Source organism: Vespula pensylvanica, chromosome 14, assembly GCF_014466175.1.
Source record: "Vespula pensylvanica isolate Volc-1 chromosome 14, ASM1446617v1, whole genome shotgun sequence".
Lineage (NCBI taxonomy): Eukaryota > Metazoa > Arthropoda > Insecta > Hymenoptera > Vespidae > Vespula > Vespula pensylvanica.
In genome coordinates, this window is record NC_057698.1 from 1,267,343 (window position 1) to 1,277,417 (window position 10,075).

A 10,075-nucleotide genomic window follows, 5' to 3' on the forward strand; every position below is an offset into this window, starting at 1 on the left:
ATTATACTTTATTATATAATTATCTTAAAACTCACGGTTATATACCTTGTTCATCGGAAACCTAATAAACATAATATATAACAGTATTTAATGAAGACTTCATTGCATCTTAAAATCAGCTTTAGATGAAGAAAGCGTGCAGTTTCACGGTCCAAATATCGGAAGACTTCATCCCGATATCCACTCAAGGACACGAAAAAGGAAAACTTATTGATAACGCGTTAAAATTCTCTTCTCATCGGAGTTATTGATGATTTTTTCGTGAACGATAAGAAAATAATTTCATTTCCTCGAAGTAGTAATAATTAGAAAGTAGATTTTCGAGAAAGTTACAAAAAGAGGAACTCTCGAGGACAAGGAAGAGAGGAGAAAAAAAAAAAGAAATAAAAAGTGAGAGAAAAACAATTTCAATATAAGAAATATAAATAGCAAGGAGGTGGAAGGAGAGGGGAAGAAAGAGGAGGGATGGGACTATCCCATGCATTTCCCCCACCCAAACGCCACTTGGACACACGTGCGCGATGTCGCTAGCAGCGCCATCGTGGCCGGTTGAGTTCCTTCGATTCAGCAGTTTCGACGAAGTCGTGACGCGCTTCGGATCGTTCCTTCGTACTTAATTCTAAGGAAAAACCAAACGATTACATATCGTCGATCTTTAGCTTGCTTAGATCATTTATCATTCGGACAACGTTTATTTTAACTGTGCGGCAGAGATCGTTCTATCATCGAAAAGAAAAATAAAAAGAGAAGAGTTATTTAGATCGGAGCATGCGTTAGTTCTCGTCGAGACCCCTCAAGGATTCTTTCGACCCGAAGTCGAAGGTGAGTGTCATATTTGGATTTCGATCTTAGGATAACATGGTACGATTGATTTAACGATTTATTAGACTAAACGTTTATCATTAATAATGATGTTATATGTATATATTTTTCTCTCTTTCTTTCTCTCTCTCTCTCTCTATATGGAGATTATAGTTTCGTCGAAAAATTTGTAAAAATTAATAATAATATTTGTTATTGTTAGTTCGTATTTTTTTTTATTTTTTATTATTTGTTATTTCGCTATATAAGTTAGGTCGACGCGAAGGGTACTTTTCTCGATCGATGATGTACTTTTTTTCTGTTAATGAAGATCCATGAACAATTTATGATTATTTTCATAATTTTTTTAATCGGTCTAAGTACGCTTAGTTTAATTTGGGTTAGTTATTAGCGTCGTTTATCAGAGAAAAAAAAAAAGGAAGATAGATCCGTTCTAATCTTTCTTTTTTTTTCTTTTTCCTTTTAACGAGCGCAGTCGTGGCCATCGATTTTTTTCTTTTATTTCTTTTTTTTCACTCGATTTTACAACTTTGCTCGAGAGCCTTGTTTCGAGGTGAACGTAAAAAGTTCGAGATGCCGAGGATTTACGAGGAACTCGCGGCTCTAACCTTTGTTTCATGGCAAGAGCGTGGTTGCCACGCGCGAAGTCAGCCTTCTACCGACTAACTTTTCTTTGTTACAACTTCTCTCTTCCTTCTTTTATTCTTATTTTTATTCATTTTTTTTTTTTTTATATTAATAATATGTGCAACGACATTCATTTACGGTTTTTTTTGTTTCCGTCGATTGACTATGGTTTTTTCATTCGTATAATTTTTGTTACGGTGGTCGAAGTTAACAACATTTCTACTTCAAGAAGTAATGTGTTTAAGAAAGATTTTTTTATAAGCTGTTTCTCTCTCTCTCTCTCTCTCTCTCTTTATCATTATCCAATTAGTAAAAATTCTGTTGAATTGTGATCGCAATGTAACGAGTTAATTTTCTATGAAACGCCTGCTTTATAGAGCGTTAACTAATATATTTAGAGAATATTTAAATAATCTACATAAAAAAATTACCGACATACTCCTAAATTCTAAATGAAATTTACGTCAGAGTGTAAATTTATGTTAATCGTGTTTAATCATTGTTAAATAGCGTGAGGTTGCCAAAGAGTGTCGATGTTGAAACGACCATAAGCAAAATATATCTAAAGAACGAATTTCTGCATCATCATTATATGCGTAATTAGTAAATTTGTTATACTAATTACATCGTAGCTATATGATAAGATAAATAAAAATTCGATGAAGCGAATTCGTCATTACGTTCGGTGTCGTAACGAAAAATGACTGACCTCAAAAGTATCTTGCATTTCTCCGTTGGTATACGTCCTTACAATGTAAAAGTTGGCCGTTCAGAAAGTCTCCTTCGGGCTGATCTCTTCCAAGTAAAATTTTAATGACCCTATTGGAAATTCAAATATTTTTCCTTGAAGAAAACAAAAAAAATTATTTGGTAAATCTGCATTCAATTTTGTATTTTTACGAACAGTGAATTTGACCTTGATTTTATTTAGTTGTAAGTTAAGCAAATCATTAACTCGAAAAAAATGTGTTTGTTATTATTCTCTGTTTATTTAATTTTACAATAATAAGTAACACAGAAAGAGCTTTCAGTTTCTCTTACAATTGTAAGTTCAATAATGGTAATAAAAGAAATTTTTTGTTGGAAGAAATGTCGAAGAAATATTAACGAAGGGATTAAATGTGACGAATGGGTATATTTTACGACCGTCTATAATTTAGTATATCTACGTAAAGTACTTTAAGTATATTTACGATCTTTACCTGATATATTACTTTTACCTGAACATTGTCCGAAACAAAGATTTATTTGTATCATAAACTCATTATACCTATGTAATATTCAGGTAGTAGTATCTAGGTATAAAAAAAGTTATTTACGCCTAGAAAACTTTTCATTAAAAAATCAGAAACTTTGACAAATACATTAGAAAAATAACTTTTCTCGTATCCGAATAAATCGAATCGAAATTATTTTATTCAATATTTAATTAAAATAGTGTTGCGAAATTATTATTTGTGATAAATGTAGCTGACCTTTTAAGAATAAGCTGATGCTGTTGATAACGCATTTGGTTTGTTTACATTCGATACGAATGTTTGTCTGTATATTCACCTTGGCTCGGAGAGACCACACGAATTGAATTTTATTTTGAGATTATTCTATTACGATAATAGATAAATATCTTTGTTTTCTATATAACGTATTTTTGTTTATTTTAGAGAAATTAATATTAGCATGATCGGACTTGTAATAAAAATGATTATAAAGCACATGGACGTTGATGATATTTGAAGCACGTATTTTTCGAATCATTCATCCCTGTCGTTAATTTTGCTGACAGCTTGCAAGCGTATTTTTCTTGGAAGAAAGGCCATAATCGAGAGACGATTTCATTTTCGATATATTATTTTTTGTTAGGCACGTGTCTGCGAGCATCAGGTTACGTTCACTTATGGATCATTATAATTTCGTTACGATATAGATATCGTAAATATCTAATATATTTTTTAAATCAATTTTTACATATATATATATATATATATATAATTAAAAAATGTGCCCGTTAATAAAGATTAATACAACGACTACCGTTAGATAAGAAAATAACTGTAGATTAGAAAAATCTTTGTATCGATCGTTTGTAATGCAACACAACATTAGAAAATCCAAACTTTTCCATAGGTATTTGTAGAAAAAGATAAATGGTAATAGTGTTTTAATTCGACGAACATAATCGTGAAACGAGATTTTGATAATAATAAGAAAGAAGAGTGAGTGAGTGAGCGAGCGAGCGAGCGAAAGAGACAGAGAGAAAGAGTACAAACTCTGGACGAATCACGCGTCGGTTATACAAGATTCCTTATAAAGTCGAAGGGAGAGAAAAACAGATAGAGAGAGAAAGAAAGAGAGAGAGAGAGAGAGAGAAAGAGAAAGAGAGGATCCGTGAGACAACCTGCGCTCCTTGCTCGTTTTATCGATCGATGACGTCACCCTCTACGAAAGGAGGCCCTGTATATACCTTCTCTCTTTCTCTTTCTCTCACTCTATCTATCTCTCCCTTCTCCTCGTCTTTTCTTAGCACACACATACGTAAACTCTCACAGAGAAACTCACACCCACGGCAAAGGATAGTGGTGAATAAAGCGAACGAAATGGACCGCAAGAAAAGAGAGAGAGAGAGAGAGAGAGAGAGAGAGAGGAGCTCACGGCAAAGGTAGACAATCGGCCAACGAACTCTGCCTCGCAGCTTTACGTCTTTCTCTTTCTTCCTTTCTTTCTTTCTTGCCTCTCTTTTCTTCTCTCTGCAATTCCTTTCATATTGCTGCGTCCTTGTTTCTCCTTTCCTCTCATACTATCATTCCTTCTTTCTCTACTTTTATTCATTATTCTGTATCTCTTTCTTCCTCTTCATTACTCTATCTCATTCTTGCTCTTAATTACTCTCTTTCTCTTCTCTTCTCTTTATTAGTCTATCTCGTTCCATCTATTCATTAACTGTATCTCTTTCTTTCTGCTTTATTAATCCATCTCTCTCTCTCTCTCTCTCTCTCTCTCTCTTCATTATTATACTTCTTTCCTTTTGTTTATCAGTTTATCTTTCTCTTTCTTATAAATTGAACAATTGTAAATAAATCGTAACGATAAAAGGACTCGAAGGGGAGGCTCTTTATAAAAAAAAATATTCTCTACGACGCGCTATCATCATCACCACCTTGGAAAGATTTTTCGACCGATCTTCATTGTCTATCATCTTCTTATTTTTCTCTTCTTTCTTTCGTACGATCCTTCGTTTGCACTTTTTCTCTTCTTTTTTGTCGATGATGCTTCCTTCGAACGTGTGTGTCAAGAAATTGACGAGTTTCATAAAAGTAAAATGTCGTCCACATGCAGCGTGCACGTGCAGTGTCCACGTGTACGTATTTTTTTCTATGTGTTTGTGTATTATGTGACAACGTTTCCGGTTGGCTCGATAAAAGCTTCTTTTTTTTACAGCTGGCAGCTTTTTTTTTTATTTATTTATTTTCGTTAGCTAGTCGTTTGCGGGCGATGCGTTCGAAAGGTGAATTCGTCTCCGACTGGTTGGAAATTTCGTGGGAAAATTCTGCCCTTTCGCGTGCACTCCTCCTCCTCCTCCTCCTCAACGATTAATTTACTATAAATACCGGTCGATGATACTTTCTCTAAGAAATCGTTAACATTGCTACTGTCGACCTATTTTTACCAGATCTATGAAAGCAGTTTTTAGTTTATTCGATTTTAATAATAAGTAATCATATTATAACAGCTTTCACTCCTTTTTCTTTTTCTTTTTTTTGTAACAATTATGATTTCAATAATTGTTAAAGAAGAAATTTATTTAAAAGCATTTATTTTAAAAATGTCCAAGAGGTTTCAAATGAGAAGAAAAATATTTTTTTTAATTAAAAAATGTTCTTTACGTACGTAAATATGTAATTCATACAAGTTTTGTTTAATCATTCCATAAAATATATCGATCATAGTATATCGCATGGAAAATAGATAATGCAAGTAACAAGTATTACTAAACTCTTAATAAGATTTTATAAGGAAGCGCATTGATCAAGAGGATTTCATCTCGACAAAGATCTAGATTCATTGATTAACGTAAAACGTTACTTAACGCAAACGATCGGCTAATTGCTTTCATGTGAAATAATCGTTAAAGCAAAAACCTTTGCTAGATCGGTTTATATTCATTAGCAAAACATAATACCTTCGCAAAATCTAGTACGATGCGACACAGAAGAGAAGAGACTTATGATCGAGAAGCAGGTCAATTGCCTTGGATCGTTAATAAATCATCATGAAAACTTTGAGAACACAACTGCGTCGGCATCGCAAGCGAGAAATCTCTCATACTTCAAGAAAACTTTTTATTAACGAGCGCAATTAAGACACCTTGCTAATTACCCGACGCGGTATCTACTGCGTTCTTTGAGAAAAACTTTTATGGTCTTTTTCTTAAAATTAGCTTCGATAAAATACTTTTATTCGAACAATTCCAACAATTTTATCGTATCATCATATCGTCGAATGATAAAATTTAAATAATTTCGTCAAATGCACGATTCCAAGTGATTTCATCGTACGTTTCGAATCGAAATGATTTTATGAAGTTATATAAGCGGTGTAATTTCAAGGAAACATTTGCAAAAGATATCAATTTTTTTTTTTTTTTTTTTTTTTTTTTATATTACACGGAGAAATTTTTATTTCATCGTTATTAACGAAAAAGTAAATTTATCATTCGTGGATGGTAAGAGATAAAATCGACGAAAAAGATGAAGTTTATGAGAGGTTTCTCTACGGCCAGGGGTCAGGGCTTTGGTGCACCTGATAGAGCCTCTCTCTCTCTCTCTCTCTCTCTCTCTATATATATATATATATATATATATATATATATACACAAACATATACACACGTACATGTATAGGTATATATACCTGCCCTACCAACCATGGGAACCTGCCCTCGCCCTCGTAAAACCCTTGGTTAAGGTTTCCGATGTGGCACAGAAGCAGATGTCGATTGTCCTTTAGAGTCTTTTTTTCCCTTCCTCTTTCTCTTTCTCCTTCTTTTTCTGTATTTCTCTTACTCGATAGTACTCTTCTCTAGATTATATACCTTTTGCTCGGTTTATACGATTCTCCCACGCTTTAGTACGGTCTTCCTTGCGAACGGCATTGTTACTCTTCTTCTCTCCCTGACCCACCAAAGGATTATAAGATGCCTGTATTCGACTATGGAATTCTCTGGTTTAAGGAACTCCTATGAAAAATATAAAAGACAGAGGTCTTTTTTATTCGAGCTTTAACCTACAGGTTAAGTCTTAAGAATTGCATGCAACTGCATTAAAATCGTTTCTTCTTAATCACTGGCTCCCCTTTCTTTTTTTTTTTTTTTATACTTTTTCTTTTACTGTTAGTATTACTGTAAGGGGGAATTAATTCACTGATATTTGAGTTTGAAACGATCGATAATAAAAAAATAATTTAGAAGATCGTACGTGTTGCATCCGGGTGTATTAAGAATGCATTTTTTTTTTTTTTTAATTAATAATTAATGTCAATGAGGATATTTGATCGGGAGGGAAGAGAAGAGAAGCGGAGAAAGAGTGATAACGTTGACTTTCGATCGTGCAGGATCGGTGCATCGAACTCGTGGTGCTCGAGAGGAAAGGATTTTTCATTGGGCACTGCTGCGAATTCCACGAATGCTTTTCAAAGTCCATGGCTCGCACTTTTCATCGAGGAAACGCAGCAGCGGCCAATCGAGATCGCGAGCCAACCGTTCCTCTCTACGAGTTTGCCCGTCCGTGAATGCTAATTAACTCTAATTAACGCGATTGAGAGCAGAAGGGTAATAATCTTTAACGTTACGATTCCTACCACGCGGAATTTCAAATACCATCCGGGATTCGTGCGACGCGTGAACGCCGACTACTTTTTTAAAATACGATGTGCTTGTACGACGAATTACCTGCATATATCTTCAATTAAATTGATTATGGGAATAGGAAAAAAATTTATTGCAAGGAATAGGAGTTCGTTGATCATAGAGATACATTATTTTTTATATTCACGTTCATATAAATAATTTACATTTAAATAATATATAATCATTTGAAGTAGGTATATAGATATGGAAGAAAAATATATGTATATAATAATTAATTTAATGTATGTATATTATTCATGAAAAGAACTGTAAATATAGAAATAATCACGTTAAAAAATAATAGTCGGGTTTTGTTATAAATAGCAAAATGAAAAATAAATACAGAATATCCTATATGAAATGTTATAAACTTTTTTTTTTTTTTTTTTTTTTATTAGATCTTTTTATAGTTATCAAGTTTAGTTTTATTTATTTTAATGACCGATAGTTTTATATTGCGAACTTATCAGCTATAGGCAAAAAACATTTTTATTCGCAACTTTTATTAAAGTTAAAGCAAAGAAATCGATAAGCTTAAAGATCGATTCTTTCGAAGGAACGATTTGAATACTCTCTGCAACTTGCGAGTAAATGCACGCTCATCTGAGAAAATTTCAATGCAGGGACCGTTAAACTGCACTCTTTACTTGTATATATTCACACACGTACATAGTTACTTGACTAAACATCGTTAACATTACGTACAATTCTCACTTATGTTAGCTGTTTCCTCTTGTCTTGCTAGCTAGCACCGTTGTACCGATTGCATCTCGTTAACGTAAATGCTTTTAAGGTTGTGTACACACTTGACCAGGACGAACGCATAAAAATTTATGTTTCTCTTTCTCTCTCTTTCTCTTTTTCTTATACATAAACTCTTTTTTTCTTTTTTCTCTCTCTTTCTCTTTTAGCGGTCTCCTTCGATCGATGTCTCGTAGAAAGTAAAATCACGAGCGTGAGCGTGTCGAGTACTTGTCTGACATACATTCGGCCAATTCGTATGTACGTACGTCCTCGAGAAACTTTTTGAAAGGATCTTTCGTCGAGTCCAGACGAGTTTACCAATTTGGTCAAAAAATCGATTCAGTCGTTCTTCACTCTGGGAATATCTTAAGGTATACATGTATATTTTACGAATTTATTCGTGTGATTTATTTTAAATGTAGTAATGTTTTCTTTTTTATTTATATATAATATTTCTGTAGATATATATATATATATATATATATATATACACATATAATTTTACGACACAATTATCTTTCATATAACACTTATTTTATTATAAAATATCTCGTTTGAATTCATTAGTTTCGATAGCGTGGATTTATATGAGTGTACAGGAGAGAGAAAGAGATTATTTCTTTAATTTCGATTTTTTTTTTTTTAAATACCATTGATAATATATATATATTTTTTCTTAAATACTAATAGTAAACAGATATGAAAGATCTTACGTAAATAATAAAAAAAAAAAAAATGTAAGATATCTCGCATCGAGGTGTGATGCATTTGATCAATCTATATTTAAATCGCAAATATGGTCTCGTACGAGTGATTAGAATAATCCAGAATATCAAAGATAGAGCAAATAAGAAGGGGAAAAAGAAGAAGAGAGAAAAGAAAAGAAACGTAGCGTGACTCGAAGGTAGTAGCAACAACTCGGTTAACTTTTTTTCCTCCAAGTTCACAAGAAAGACCGAGACCCGATCACCTACATTTTACGGTCAGCTTGCTCTCTCTCTCTCTCTCTCTCTTTCTCTCTGTCTGTCTCTCTGTCTGTCTCTCTCTTTCTCTCTCTTTGTCTCTCCTTCTCTTGCCTTGTTCTAATAAGAGAATCGTGTTCGGCCGTGAACACGAGAACGCTTGCACGAGTTCCTCCAACGTGTAGATATTTTCAAAGCGTATCTGCACGTGTTCTGTTTTTGTTTCTTTTTGTAACTTTGTAATTTTTTTTTTTTTTTTTTTTTTTTTCTTTCTATATCACCGTACGTATACGTGTGTTTACTTAAGTATAATAAGTACATGTACAATATAGAAGAACGATTAGTATCATCGAATAAAATAAGAAGGCTTAACTGTAATGCATCTAACGCATCACCTATGATCTCGTACCGTTATCTCGAACTAGGCGAGTCCTTCGTTTAGTTTTCTCTACGCTTAGTTTATCCTTTTTTGATATTTTCTCCATCATTATACTTTTTTTCGTCGCATTAATGGAAGCGAATATCATACGAGTTACGTGGGTTGCTTATTTTGTAGGTTGATTTGTTTGTAGGTTGAGCTTGACGTTGATACCGTTGATTAATACGGAAGTATGATTTCCTATGGAATTATTATATCTATTAGAAGAGAACGATCATTCTTTAGGAAAATAAGTTTTAGATTTATTAACTCGTATATCTGTCAATCCGGGTCCTGACATTCAGTATAGGAATAGGTTATTTATTATTGCCGAAGCTTGGATATAAAATTTATGTGATGGTTTTATTAGAAGGTTTCGAGTCATTTTTTTTTTTTCAGTATTACAAGTCCCATAAACGTATTCTTTTTCTGTTTCTTTTTTTCTTCTTCTTCTTTCGTTTATTTTCATTTATTTTCACTAAAACGCATTAATCTATTACTTGTATATTTTTTCGATCAGATTTAAATAATACAGAAAACTTCGTGTCTTAATGACTTGAAAGATTTTTTTAATGAAAAAAAAAAAAAAAAAAAAAAAAAA

At 32.9% G+C, this 10,075-nt stretch overlaps 1 protein-coding gene across 3 annotated transcripts in view; it reads left to right on the forward strand.

The window, feature by feature from the left end:
• The first annotated feature begins 481 nt into the window (after nucleotides 1–481).
• LOC122634122 overlaps nucleotides 482–10,075 on the forward strand; it is a 16,960-nt gene continuing 7,366 nt past the window's right edge. For 2 of the 3 annotated variants that reach the window (XM_043822736.1, XM_043822733.1), the window contains exon 1: nucleotides 482–822. The gene's annotated coding sequence lies outside the window, so the exon portion shown is untranslated. Of the gene's footprint in view, nucleotides 823–8,261; nucleotides 8,466–10,075 lie in introns of all 3 variants that reach the window. The other variant, XM_043822734.1, reaches the window with a different exon arrangement.